General features: G+C 38.7%; 1 non-coding gene across 1 annotated transcript; it reads left to right on the top strand.

Moving 5' to 3' along the window:
* Positions 1-6,157: 6,157 nt before the first annotated feature.
* LOC113745949 (U5 spliceosomal RNA) lies at positions 6,158-6,274 on the top strand. The gene has a single exon (XR_003462532.1). It is a non-coding gene; the product is annotated as a U5 spliceosomal RNA (small nuclear RNA).
* Positions 6,275-15,913: the final 9,639 nt, after the last annotated feature.

The following is a 15,913-nucleotide window of genomic DNA, read 5'->3' as shown; positions in this document are numbered from 1 at the left end:
CTGTCAGCTCTTATCGGCCCTTAGTTTTGAGTAAGAGTGTGCAGGCATGCTAGTGGCTCTGTTAGACTGTATTTAAGGTACAGTGCTTTGAGCTAAATGCTCAAAAACATCAGCATACTAACCGACCCAGAATAACGATGCTAACATTTATTGTTTACCATATTCACAATCTTAATTTAACTCAAACTAGCATGAAGCACAAAGTATAACTTGTCATTAGTTTTTCAAGTATTAAACCTACAATGCAGGATCTTTGCATATAAATGATCGTTTAACATTCAAGCACTTGCCAAATATGTTTTGCACAATACCAGGTGCCTGTGTTTCACAGTGTACTTGCATTTTTTTTATCTGGTGTCTATGGTGACAATCTTGCGTTCCCACACCAGCAGTGATATGAGTATGTTATAGCAATGGTGGACCCTAAGGCATACATGTGTTCTGAGTTTGTTTAATTATTCTTACTGCCAGAGGGGGGAGACAGACATAAGATTGACGAAATAAAAAGTTTACCTGATAATGTCCAAGCAGCAATCTCTGTGGCTTTGAAGTGAAGCCAATGCGGAAGTGCCAAAATCTGCAGTTCCTCAAACGTCCACTTGAGGCTGGCTACAGATCAAGTCAGTCTCCATAAGCCTCCATGTTGAAATGTCCAACCTAACATGTTTACAGCCTGGTACAAAAAACAGTTTTGGTCTCTATAGCTTTAACTAATTTCCCAGTTCATGAAAACTGTTCAAAGGGTGGATTTTTATAGTACTCACCTGTTCAAATTATATTAAGACTTAAAGTTAGTTATTAGTGAGCATCCAAGCTTTATTCAGCCCGTCTCAGGTCCACTGATGATCCATGTCTTTGCGCATTTTTGGGTTAGTTAGGAGGCAGCGGAGGCAAGACTGGCAAGGTGGCGACGGCCAGAGCCACCACACTGTAAGCTTCACATACAGCTCTTCAGAAACCTGGGTGACATTACAGATACTATGTCATTATTCATATTGTGTATGATAATGACACCAGATGAAAAGTTATTACAATCATACTGAGGGGGGCGTAAGTGTCTGTATAAAATGTTATGGCAAACAATCCTGTCTTTGTTTTCAAAGTTGTTTTCTCGGAGCCACAAACGTGAACCTGTCGGTGTCACAAGAGGAAAAGTCAGAAGATCAGCAAAGTCATCAAACCTAACCTTATAGCTCAGCTGCTGTGAAATAACAACAAACTGGTTTGAAACAGCAGCAGTTTATCTGAAAATCACATGTGGCAGACTGGTTGTCCCAGTTTTTACCGATCAAATATCCTATCTGCTTATTGATCTGGCATTTTGGTGACACATGCACACTCTGTGGTTGTACAGGGACAGTAGATGGACGAAGAGTGCTTAACATTGATTTGATGAGGGTAATGGAAAAAATGCATGACTCTGCTCAACCCGGATGACACACACACACACACACAAACACACACAAAGTGATGTGTAAACATCCTCTCAGTGGAGGAGGAGCAGAGGCTCAAAGTTGTGAGTTCAGCTCCCTTCTGAATTTGTTGGGAATAGAAACGTCCTCAGTGTTTTATCTCCGAGGTGTAAAAGCTGTGAAGAAAATTTGATAAAGGCTGATGACACAGATTTTTTAACATTGTTGGACATGCTCGACCTGCCTCTTCTTCTGTTGTTTTATTTTCAGCAGTGAGGATGAAGTAGAAGCATCTTGTGCTGATTTTGTTGAAAATGAGTTACAGGTAGCATATACACGTGGGCAGCTAAAGAAATTTAAACCACATGGACTGTGTGACTGGTCTGTACAAGTGACATGATGGAAATTTGGCTGCAAAAGTGGCAGATAAAATGAAAACATTACCACTTGTTTTCACTTGTTAGGGAACCACTTGAAATATGTAACACAATAAATACAAGTAGCTCATTCAGGTTTAATTTCCTTTAATCCAGCAAGACCACAATGCTGGCAGTGGAGAACTATCCTAGTGTTTTATCTTAGGGATAACAGGTGACAAAAGCTCCATTCACATTTTAATCCACATGGGATTAAAATTAACATGGGGAGGTGGGGAATAAAATCCTCACTGTGCTCCTCTGTAATTTATTTAACTCGTCGCTCCAGACGCCATTTTAACCATTGGGAAATTACAGGATATGGACTGTAATAGACATTCAGCTGGACATTATACCCAAATGAGAGTCCATGTCTGCAGCTGACATTACAACAGCTCATTGCTCTTCTGATGGCTTTATTTAGCTCAGTAACATACTGGTTTCCAAGTAGGCCTCCATGTTGGTGTTAACAGGCTTCCGTCTGTCAGATTAGCATAAGTGGTCTCTTCTATTATTTGTGTAAAAGCTAAGTGGACCAACCACAGGATTTTATTTTATATACGATATGTGAATTTAGCATAAATTCAAAAACTCTGAATTTAGTAAACAATCTGCATCTGTCTAGGCAATAGTGTATATTTATATAAAGTGAGTGACACATGGTACCACATGGTAAAAAACAAAACAAGTTCACAGCTTTTTAAATTCTTTTAGATTCCATGGATAGACATGAATACACCTTTATCCTTTTCCTGATAAACATACCCTGCTTATTGTCTATTTCGCTGAAAATGGAACCACCATTTACAAAACAAACATCATGCTATATTGAAGGAGACTTTAAACTTACTAACTAACTAATCTATACTATAAACTCGAAATGTTTACGGGGCTAATAGATCAAGTGAAAAGTCGGGTCATGTTCTCATAGACTTCTTACTTCTTTTTGCCACCAGTGTAGTCGCCCCCTGCTGGCCATTGAAAAGAATGCACGTTTAAGGTACTTGGGCATTGGATTCATTTCACAGATCCAAAAGCTACTACCACTTCTTTTATACAGTTTATGGTGAACACGAATCAGACCAGAACCAAAAGCGACAATGTATTTATTTATTTATTTATTTATTTATTCATTTTTTGTATTCTTGATCCGCACCAAATGAACCAAACTTCAGGTGTGAATGCCACCTTGCTCAGGCCTTCTTCACATAGAGATACTGCAAAGTAATTTTTCTTTAAAAAACATTTAAGACCATTAAGAAAAACAGTAAAAAGCATGATAACATAAGTAAATGCTGTATACTGCTAATATATGAATATGAGCTGTAAAGAAACCTGAAAGCTTCAGAGAAACACTTTGTGGTGTATCTGTGTCTGAATACACTGTGACTGAGCTGAACATTACTCTAAATTACATTTCAAACATTTCATCTCCTTTGAGGTGCGTTTGATTTACAGAGGCAGAGCAGAGAACACAGAAAATCAAACACCCCCCTTTGTTTATTTAACCTGCACAGTTTCCTCTCTGTCTGTCTCTGGTTCAGTGTAAAACCCTCAGCACTGAGCACTGTAACTCTACCTCTTAATTCACACACACACACACACACACACACACACACACACACACACACACACACACACACACACACACACACACACACACAGACACTGCCAAGAAGGAATGTAAACTGAAGACCCTGCCAGTAGTGTGTGTTTGAGAGTGTGTGAGACTCTCACTCCCCCTGCTGGCTGGATGACATCTGCTAATGTTACAACAGTGATATAAAATCTAAATTGCTAAATTAATATTTAGACAATAGAAATAAACTTTGTGTTCATGGACCAGGTAGCAGGACATTCATTCAACTCATTGCTTCTAGTCAAAGGCAATATAATTAGTCTTGAGTGTACTGTTTGTTAAAGTTAAATATTCAAATGCAACCTAAAATATTAAATATTAATAATTCCTCAGGCTGTCTCTGTGATGAACAGCTAAAAACCGGACTCAAATGCAACATCACCTGTAAAATATCGACTGTATTTATATTTATATTTATTTATTTATACACTGTATATTTATTATATTTATTATCCCATCCTTGCACTATGCACATTGCACCAAAAAGAAAAAAAATCCTTGTCTATACACCCAGATATTTATGTATATATATATTATATATATATATATATATATATATATATATATATATTATATATATATTATATATATATATATATATATATATTATATATATCTATATATAGGTACCTATTCACCTTTTTTACATGTACATAGCTTTGTCTTTGTTCTTGTTTATGTCTACGTTTTTTGAGTCAGATTCCTCATGTGTGTTCACATACCTGGCGAATAAAAGTGATTCTGATTCGGATTCCTTTCTTTTCTTTTTTTGTCATAGTTGGAGCATTCATTCAGCAATGTGCATATTATATTTGCATCATGACAAGACACTGTGAAAACATCCTAAAAGTCTGCATTCTCCTCAGGGGGGTGAGTGCCTTCTGGGCCATGGTGGAGAACCTCACCCACAGACCTGACATAGCATGCCTGACACTGCATCCAGGCTTTGAAGCATGTTGCCTGAATCCATTTCCTAACTCCCCTCCAACAGACCATGAACTTTAGGCAGGAGTCTTAAAGGTCAGAAATATTTGATCATTCTGTTGAGTTCAGACTTGTTTAAAATGCAGCATCAGGATCCGATAAGAGCTTGAAACAAGTCCTGTGACAAAATCTAGTGTTAAAACCTTCATTAATTTGGTTTAATGTTCATGTTTAGCAAAATTACTGTGCAGATATGATGAAAATACTTTATTGTCGGATTAGGTCTGGCTATTTCTTATATCATAGCAGCTCCATTTGCAACATCACAGTAAGCCAATAATAAGGACAAGAAACAAATGTATTGAACACAGCATTACAAACATAGAAGACAATACTCAAGGCTCCTCAACATGCATTTCATTTTGGATATCCATATTTAAGATTAGGACTGACCAGATTGATGGTTAGATGGTAAATGGACTGTACTTATGTAGTGCCTTTCTAGTGTTCCATCCACTCAAAGCACTTTTACACTCTCATTCACACACATTCACACGCTGATGGCATTAGCTGCCATGCAAGGTGCCTTTGGGAGCAATTTGGGGTTCAGTTTGTCGATCAAGGAAACTTCAGCATGCAGCCTGGAAGAACCAGGGGATCTAACCACCTGATTAATGGACAACCCTCCTGAGCCACTGCCACTTTACTGCTGAGTCACAGCGTGCAGCACACCTCCATGCTTTAATTTAAGAAAAAATATTATTTTAACCTTTCAAAAAGATGTGACACAAAGGAGTAGCTTAATCATTTTTTTCAGCTGTTGTAGTCTGAAGAATTAAGCTTAAATGTCAACATGATTGAGAAAGTCTTTAAAGGGCAACTTGCAGGTTGGCATCAATCACTGTCACTCAATCAATGTGTTGGAAAATTATGAAAATATTACAAATACATCTATATACACTAACATCTACATTTCTAAAGTGGGATCTTTATGTCCACCAAAAAAAAACATCATCATATATAAGGGAAACCAATCAAGCTATGTCAAACTTTACATTATTGAATATGGATCCTAATGTTTTGACACTGAAGAGGTTGAAAATGTACATTCATGCACATACAACATACCACAGACTTATAATTATGAGCTAGGAACAGACAAGGTAAAGTACGTCAAAATTGTACTTAAAGGCCCAGTGTGTAGGTTTAGTGGCACCTAGTGGTTTAGTTGTGGAGTGCCACCCCCCCATTTGTGACGGAGAAAATATGTTGGTTGTGAAAAGTCCCTGTTTAAGTCTAACTTTTGGTTTGACTGTTCTGGGCTAATGTAGAAACATGGCAGTTCAACATAGGTAGAAGAGGACCCTCAGATTATGTAGCTATAAAGGGCTCATGGCAGGGTAACCAACATATTGATTCTTATTTTTTTTTAGGTTATTATACACTAATGAAAACATATATGAAAAAAAATGTATATACAACTTTCATAACATTGCATTCAAACCTTTCAGCAGAGTTTTGGAGATTGTGGGTGAGGAGGCCACACCCACTCAGCAGACAGGAAGTGTAAATCTTCTTCTTCTGTTATATAAAATCTTTGTCTGAACGTTTCAGGTTTCTTAGTTAAGCAGTGTAAAGTTTACATCCATCATCAGCGTGTGTGAGTTTGTTCTGTTTTACTTAGTGGGCTCAACATGAATGGACAGCAGCAGTAAAGTGCGTGTCCCTGTTAAAGTGATCATCCTCTCAGTGTTTGAGACATTAGATTACTCTGATTTCTCTTCAGATCGTATAAATCGTTCACCTTTTACTAAAGATTTCCGTGGGAAGAATTAATGAGAGTTAAACTCAATCTTTTTGATGCCCTGCTTCAATGTGGGGCTTCCTGATTTGTTGAAAGAACAAAAAATAATGTCCATGTTCTACCTCTTTCTGTATTTTCTGTGGGGTGTAATAAACCTTTCTGTGCTGGTAAGTGCCCATTACTGTACTGTTATTGTTTTGACCATCTCTTTATTTTCTAACGACATTTATGTTCTGAATTTCAAAAATAACAATACTGCATTAAAAAGTATTAGCATTGGTACCTTATTTTTTATACATGTCATTCAAACTTTTCAGCAGATATCGCTGGTGATTTATTCTCTATTTTACTTCTGTAGTGTATATCACACCCTTTCTGCTGCTGTAACAGGAGAATTTCCCTGTTGTGGGATAAATAAAGTATAATCTAATCTAATCTAATCTAAACTTATTTAATACAGTAAATATCTAACATGTTATACATTTAATGTTTATTCCATGAGCCACATGTTTAGTTACAGGTCATTATTCTCATTTTACATAAATGTGTGTTACTAGAGAAAGCAGGAAAAATACAGTATAAATCGTACAGCAATAATGACAAATACCATCACTGTCTCCAAAATACTTGAAATGACAATTTGGTTCACAGATAAATGTCTGCAGTTTCACTGATTTGTTTACAGTTTGCAGAAACAGAAAACTTCTGTCATTTCAAGTGATTTCCTGTCAATTCACTATTTGTTTTTGGTTTAGAGGAATCACATCAACTCATTTTCACTTTGTTGTTGTTGCAGTGAACAGTGATGACAGTTGGAAAGCCAAAGCAGAATGGTGCCGTGTTCACCATGTAATGTTGTTTGAAAGCAAAGATTGACTGTTCCACTGTCAGGCACGTCACCTGTTCATGTTTCAGTTGATTGACTGTAGTATTGATGATTGAACAGCACAGTTCCCTCCAGCCTCGTCATGTCTCTTTAGACCATCACCAGTTATCTCCACTTTATCAACATCAACATCGTCCTGTCGCCTCCACCTCTTGTTTACAGTTTTTATTTTGTGGGTTGTTAAATCTTATACTCTGTGTAGCCTGTCTATATTTCTTTGTTTCAGATATAAATAAAGCAGAGTGAGATTTCCTATCAGTGATTTCCCAAACAGAAAATAAATAAATAAATTCATTCCATAGATTGAAAATTGCAACCCTAACCCTAACCTGTAACGTGTGGGGAATATGACTTGTATGATTTGGCTGAAGCTTGAAAGAAATGTCACTTTTTTTGTTGTTGTTTTTGTTGTAGTCTTTGATCCATGAAGCTCTCTGTGCCATGGACGCCATTTTTTCTGAACAGCAAATTGTTGCATTTAAATTAAATCCAAACAACTTTGAACAATAACATGTTTTTGATTGGTTGATCAAAGGTGCCATGCCCTTATATGGACGTATATCCTGATATGCCACAACATTATATGCAAATTAGTTCTAGAACATCAAAGAACACATGACATCACTTTCACTTCAAAGCACAACAGAGTATATATAGGCAGACAGAGTCCAACAGGATCAGACCCAGTTTAGACACAGTCAAACAGAGTCAAGTACGGTCAAGTACACGAGTCAATAAGTACATCTTAACGACACATCTGCACATTTTCACAATGGAGACAAGTGGAAATAGCAAACAAAGCAAGAAAGGCAGGAATAAGCGGATTACCAACAACAGAGGTAGAGGCGATGTCTTTATTAAAAAGCCTCCTGTCTGTCTTGTGCGGAACAAGTCTGCAGACTTGAACCATGAAATGGAGCAGACAGCTAAAAGTGAGAAGTCTGTGGAACCAGAACCAGTATCTGAAAAGCCACAGGTAACTCTCACTACTGAAGAGTCACAGTTACATGTGAACTCTGAGGAACAACAAGTAGCTGTTGCCCCTGAAAAACCACACATCGATGTGACCCCGAAGGAACCACAAGTTGCCATGATTCCCAAAGAATCACTTGTGGCTGTGGTCTCTGATAAAGCAAAAATGGATGTGACCCCAAAGAAACCACAGGTTGCTGTGATTCCCAAAGAATCACTTGTGGCTGTGGTCTCTGATAAAGCAAAAATGGATGTGACCCCAAAGAAACCACAGGTTGCTGTGATTCCCAAAGAATCACTTGTGGCTGTGGTCTCTGATAAAGCAAAAATGGATGTGACCCCAAAGAAACCACAGGTTGCTGTGATTCCCAAAGAATCACTTGTGGCTGTGGTCTCTGACAAACCACAGATGGATGTGACCCCAAATCAGCAACAGGATAGTGGGATTCCTGCTGAAGTGCAAAAGTATTTTGAGGAACTGTGCAATGCTAATGGATCCCGAAAAGTTATTTTTGTTAATGGACTGGTGGGGCTTCCCACTCCACTTTTAAAGGCATCTAGAAAACAATACCTTGATTCACAACTGGCTCCACCACCACCTGTAAACCCATGGACTGCACGTGCAGCCATGCTCCAAAAGAATTGCAGTAAGACTAATGAGGCTGATGTTCCCCTACTCAGTAGTCAAATACCACAGCCTGCTATAACATCACAGTCATCACGGGTAGCCGCCCGCCCCAAGAAAACTGTGGTTCCTAAAAAAGTACACAAACAGCCTCAGCCTCCTAAAGAAAATCCTTGGCTGAAATCCACCAAAACAAAAGAGACAATTCATTCCCTGGAGATCGATGAGATTGACTTTCCCCCGCTTACTGCTGAGAAGTGTGTGGTGGTGGCCCCTGAAAAAACACAACAGGCTGCAAAAGCCTTGAACATCAAGAAGATCACTGGATCAAAGCACCGGCGGCCTCACACAGGACACTACAGACTATGTACGCGCTGGCGCACAGGACCACAGTTAGCTGTGATTCCAGAAGAATCAGAGTTAGATGTGATTATTGATGACATCAGCACACATGTCCCCCAGCCCAGCAATACCCTACAGCAGGCTCCAATATCAGAGGCCACCAATCCAGCTGAGGCTTTCTTTCAGAAGACCGGGGTAAAGATGATAGCAGTCCCTGAGATCGACTTCATGGAAGACAAAAGTGAGGAGATCATCAAACTAGAAAGTGAGCAAGCAGCTATGCTTAAAGAGGTGGAGCAACTTCGAGAAATGCTCCAAACTCAGAGAGCTCTGCAAGCTCAAGAAGAATCAAAATATCAGACAAGGGTCGAGTACCTTCAGCTTGAGATATCCAACACAGAGACCTCAGAAAAGGAGGTTCTCTGCAAGGTCTCCAAGCTTGAGGAAGCTGTTGAAAAAGAAAAAAGCCATCAGAGTGAAATTGAAACATCTATGTCCCATCTGAGAGCCGAAAACTCCAGACTGGTGGCTGCTCTGACCCAGGCAGAGGAGGACACAAAGAAGGAAACTATCCAGTGGGAGGAGGAGAAATCAAATCTGATGAGCAACATCAAAGAAGAACAACAGATCCTCCAGGATGAAATGAACAGGACTACTTTAACGAACAGTGCAGCCAATCAGTCTGAAGAAAGCTCTAGACTGGTGGCTGCACTGGTAAAGGCAGAAGAAGAGTTCAAACAAGAGACCCTCCAGTGGGAGGAAGAGAAGTCTAATCTTCTGCAAACTATCAGTGCACAACAACAGGCACTAGAGAACGACATGACGACATGTCTCCTGACAAGTGAGACAATTCATTCCCTGGAGATCGATGAGATTGACTTTCCCCCGCTTACAGCTGAGAAGTGTGTGGTGGCTCCTGAAACAACACAACAGGCTGCAAAAGCCTTGAACTTTAAGAAGATCACTGGAACAGAGCACCGGTGGCCTCACACAGGACACTACAGACTATGTACGCTCTGGCGCACAGGATCACAGTTAGCTGTGATTCCAGAAGAACCAGAGTTAGATGTGATTGTTGATGACATCAGCACACATGTCCCCCAGCCCAGCAATACCCCACAGCAGGCTCCAATATCAAAAGAAGAAAAGTGCAGTCTCCTGACAAGTGTGACTGAACAACAAGAGGTCCACAAAGATGAAACCAACAGAAATCTTCTGAATGACAGTACTGTCAATCAGAATGAAGACAACTCCAAACTGGTGGCTGCACTGGTACAAGCAGAGGAGGGTCTAAAACAGGAGGCACTTCAGTGGGAGGAGCAAAAGGCCAATCTGTTGAAAAGTATCACAGAACAACAACAGGCCGTTGAGCAGGGAACCAGCAAAGCTGAAAATCAGGACAGACACGACGGTCTTGAGGAACAGGTGGCTGCGATTTTGAACAAACCCAGAAAGCCTTCTTTATGGAAAAGATTCAAACGACTTTTCAAAAGAACTGTGCCACCTCCTGTGCCACCTCCTTCATCCCAACCATCCTAACCCTGCAACACCATCGCAGTGGTTGGGATAGCCTTATGGTAAAGGTTTTCCCCGGGTGCTCCGGTTTCTCCCAAGCCATAAGTAAAATCAACAACAACAAAAAAAAAAACACCCCCCCTCTTTCATTCCACAACCCCTAACACCCCCTTGGTAAGGTTTTTCTCCGGGTGCTCCGGTTTCCTACAAAAAAAAAAGAAAGAAAGAAAAAAAGAAAAAAATAAAACAAAAAAATATATATATTTCTCATTTGTCATTGAATGGTGTTTATCATGTTTCCCATAAGAGTTTCACTATATTAAACATACTGTATATTCTCATTATAAACAACAAAAGTTTTCATGTATATCATACATTTTCATTCTGAATAGGGTACATATAATATGTTTCACTTAAAATGGGGTTATTCCTATTATTTCCCAAAGAAATTATGAAAATGATTATGTAAAAACAATGTGACGTGACCACAATGTGGGGTCGCTCATAGCTATAGACCTACAGTGAATTATCACTCAAAGCCTCAGCTCCTAAGACCATTCTTAAAATTTGGGATAAACAATTTATATAAACTTTTCTATTATCAAAGCAAATTTCCTCATTAATAAGCACTGTATCTTTGAAGAGTGTAATACCTAACAATTTAGAAGATCAGGTCAGATCATGGTATTTAGTTGTGACAATTTCAAAAGTCTTCTACACATGAAGTGAGGAAAGCTACCCATATAGAAGCATTTCTAATACAAATACAAACAAGAAATGACGATAAAAATAAAACATTAGTAATATTCTTGCCCATAAATCTATGAAACAACCTGCAGATAAAGCAAAGATGGGAGGCTGAACACGGCATGCAATGCGGCACACAAATTTGAAGGAACAATATGTAGTATTGATAATATTTACTGTATTAAATCATAAAAATACCATGCTATATCATCAGAAAGTACAGAAACATGCTAAATTGAAATACAAATACATCCAAACTACAGCCACTATTTTCTCCTTTTGAAATTTGCCTTCTGGTCCAGAAGGTCTGTTTGTGTTTTGTCCTGTGTGATCTGGTCTGATCCCTCACACAGCCCATGTCAATAGTCTGGATTGCCAGAATTATAATGTACTACACCTATGGAAGCAAGTAAATAAATTGGTTCAACCGAGTTAAATGGGAGAAACAAGATGTTTTCGAGGTATTTTAGATCACTTAATTCAAAGATTTGACATTGAAGCTGTTTTACAGTTTTTCTCAATTGCTAAAACACAATTTCTAAAAACCTTGCTCAGTTTTCTTAAAATATTAAACACAAAACCTCATCTTCAAGCAGTATTTACAAAACCTCTGACTCCTCTTGCAAAATCAAACTTTCACCTCAAAACAGTTTTACCTGTGCTCAAAACCAAACACTGCAATAACTGCATAAACAAATTGATCAAAATGATATACACTATCAAGCAGTCAGTAAGCAATGCACCAAAAAATAGAAAATACATTGTTCAAAACATATAGTTCTCAGGGAGAAGTACATTTTTCCGTCATTGTCTTTTGATGAACGAAAACATGTTTTATCATAGTAGCTCAAAATTGATCAGAAATTACTACTCTGTTTTTCTCTTTGCAATTTTTTTGTTCTTTCTCCTCCTTGTATGCCTATTTTTACAGTATAGTACCCTGCATCTCACAAACTTGTCCTTTGTCTCTGTGACACTGTAATTCTTGTTCTTTGTTGATATGATGCTGCAACCTATTGAGCAGTCAGTACTGTAAACAAATGGAAAGCACAGTGTTCAGGGACAGACAATTTGCTTATTGCAATTCTACAAAAAGTACATGTGCAGTTACAAAAAATATTCATGCAGTACAATACATACAGTGATGAACTATACAAATATCTATTGCAACAGCTGCATGTAGTGTAGTACAGTATATTTGCAATTACAAAAATACAGCAGTATGCTGTACTTGTTCTGTTCTCTGAATGTCCTTACTATGGTGGACACAGATGATTGTCTCAAATTGGGTTGCACAAGTCCTGCTTCCCTCATTGGTAGTCCATAAACTAGAACATGATCTATGATTGTTGCTTGAATTTCATCAGACATTTCCACTCTTTGTCTTCCTCTTCGTCCTCCTCTTCTTTTTTCTTGTCCTCCTCTTCTTCCTCCTCATCCCCACCTTGCATACACACTCATCAAACATCTCACTTCACACCGGTGAACATCCAGGGACTGGACATAGAGATGGCGGAGAGCTACAAATTCCTGGGTGTTCATCTCAACAATAAATTGGACTGGACTGACAACAGCCATGCTCTCTACAAGAAGGGTCAGAGTCGACTCCATCTGCTAAGGGGGCTGAGATCCTTCGGAGTGTGCAGGGCTCTCCTCAGGACTTTCTATGGCTCTGTGGTGGCTTCAGCCATCTTTTATGCTGTGGTCTGCTGGAGAGGGGGCAGCACGGACAGGGACTGGAGCAGACTCAATAGACTGATTAGGAGAGTGAGTTCTAAGCAGCAGTGTCCTCTGCAGGGTGTGAAGGAGAGTGAAAAGGTTCCACTAAAGAGCAGTTTTGGTGAAAAACTAATTCTGCCCTGATAATTATTACCTTTCCATGAGGCTATTGCTTTAGATAAATAGAAAAAAAGATAGAATTTTTCATGATGTTATCTGGTTTATTTTTATTTTTTATTGTTGTTGTTTCGTTTTTTTTTTTGTTCTATTTTAGTGGGCTCACATGAACTTTGACCCGTGGCTCTGTAACAAAAACATAACCCGAGGTTCCCCTGTAAGACCACCCCCTAGTGTCCTGCCCTAATGCTACACATGCTGCACATACCCAGATTACGCCACACACACAGCGGCAGCAGTTGAGAGATTAATCAATGCCTCAGATAGTGGCATCTGCCTCTCCAGGTTAGCGGCATGTGCCTCAGATAGTGTCATCTGCCGCGGCATGCCACTACTAGATACCGATGCCACGAATTGAGCCAGTGTGCGCGTTGCAGGTCCACACACAGGACAGCCTGTGCAATATAGGGTGCCGTTTGTAAAGCGTCTCGCTCTGAAAATAACAGCAACATTTTGTCACATTTAGCTAAAAACAATGTTTAAAAAACTGGTTTGAATTTTTGAGAGTCACTTTTTATGCACATTTAGAACAATATTTGTGAACTTAGAGATATTTTAAATATTTAAATCCAAATGTTAAATGTAAAATCTAAATGCTAAATCTAAATCTAAATGCTATTTATATTTAACATTTCGATTTATATTTAACATTTCGATTTATATTTAACATTTCGATTTATATTTATATTTAACATTTAGATTTAGATTTAGATTTAACATTTAGATTTATATTTAACATTTAGATTTAGCATTTAGATTTTACATTTAACATTTGGATTTAAATATTTAAAATATCTCTAAGTTCACAAATATTGTTCTAAATGTGCAAAAAAAGTGACTCTCAAAAATTCAAACCAGTTTTTTAAACATTGTTTTTAGCTAAATGTGACAAAATGTTGCTGTTATTTTCAGAGCGAGACGCTTTACAAACGGCACCCTCCCCATTTGGTGTTAGGCTTTCTGCGTCCTGCATGATAGATAAGGCGAGATACTAAGGTACAAAAGGCGTTCGGTTCCTAGAGAAAGGTGTGTGATTATGGGGGTCTCGTATTAAAGTTCTTTAAACATGCTACTAATATTGGATAAAAAGATAGAGACTTTTTGTGTATGTTTGTAGATGAAGTATAGTTTCAGTGGCTTATATCACACTACGCATACATACGCCTCATTTTTACCATGCCTCTACGTGGCCTTTATGGTTCAATAAGTGCTACTTTTGAACGGTTTAGATACTTTCGCTAAAGCATTAAGAGCAGCACATCTTAATGCGTTTTGGCTTGAAACCACCCCCTTCCCCCTGTAAACCCTCTAAGGAGCATTCCCTTCAAATATTTAATCCAGCCACACTAATCTCAAATGGTCTACCCCCCAATGTCCACTCTCACTATTTTGCAGGGTGTGATTTAGTGTTTCCCCGCTGTCATCAGTCATAGATGCCCCTACGACCCCGAAAAATCATTTAGGCGTCGTACAGCATTTATATATTAGAATGTAACAGTTAGAGTTGTAGCAGTTTTTTCGTTTTAACACATTGATCAGTTGAGTTAAATATTTAAAATATCTAAAAAGATAACGATTTTTGTTGTGTAGATGACGTATAGCTTAGTGGCAACATAATGTGGCTTGTTATAGCATGGCACGTGGCATGTATTCAAATGTAATGGACTAGGTCTTGTGCGATCGTTGTAACTATGACAGTGACTTTTACGTTAAAATAAATGAGGGAGTGCGCTTCACCTGGCCGAAACCAGAAAACCATGAGTGAATTCCTGGACCCTGGCAGTCCTCACAAAAGGAGGATAATCACCATAATTGTTTCCTCTTTTAAATGGTACCATTTAGCAACGGCCGAATGTTTGCCATAAAGCACAACAGCAACAAAAGGGATGATAAGCACCGGTAATTGTTTGGTCAGTGTATGCATTAAGCCCCCAGACCCCCCTCACTAGCTACGAATATTACAAACTACATGAATGTTCATTAATAAGTACAGTATTGGAACAAATAGGTGAGTGATATAACATTTATTTACATCTGGAAATTTTGAGACACTATTGCCAGAAGTTGTTTAAATAAGGAACAGAATGTGAGAAAATGAGTAATCAGGGATCGTGTCTTAGAAAACTGTGTGTCCTGCACGAAGTGACGCGACCCTATCCTGTACGCGTTTCATAGTGAGCGAACTTAATGATGGTTAACTTGTGGTTTGATTGCTCAAGTTAACATTGAATATGTCTTCATAGTTAATGGATCTTGTGTGTGGGGGGAAACATAATTCAATTGTGAGTCTAGTTGCCTGGCACTTTTTTCGCCACTTTATGGACAACAATAAAGAAGTATGCTAAGAAATCTGAAATTCGTTGGGGGAACAGGCACTGAAAGCGGTATTTGACTTAAAAAGTAAGCCAGCATGTGCTATCGGCGTGGCATTTTTTTTTTGTAAAAAATTCGCGTGGGTAATGGATCGGAACCGGTCGCATAACAGTCAGGGACCTGGCTCAAAGGAAAGGAGCTCGTATAAAAGACAGGTGAGAGTTAGGGACCGTGAACTCTCCCTGAGTCTACTCTCTGTATCGCCAACCGCAGTTGGACGGTGACCTTTGGTGTTACTGGTACTCATTTGGTGTGTTGTTTCTTTTTTTTTCCCTTGTACCTGTCTCTCGATCTTGGCCTTTGCTCATAAGATACGTGTCAATTGCTACTGCTGTCTATTGTATGGCTTCCTTGTTTTGTCT

The sequence above is a fragment of the Larimichthys crocea genome, chromosome VI (assembly GCF_000972845.2).
Source record: "Larimichthys crocea isolate SSNF chromosome VI, L_crocea_2.0, whole genome shotgun sequence".
NCBI classification, from domain to species: Eukaryota; Metazoa; Chordata; class Actinopteri; family Sciaenidae; genus Larimichthys; species Larimichthys crocea.
This window is presented reverse-complemented; position numbering and strand designations above follow the sequence as displayed.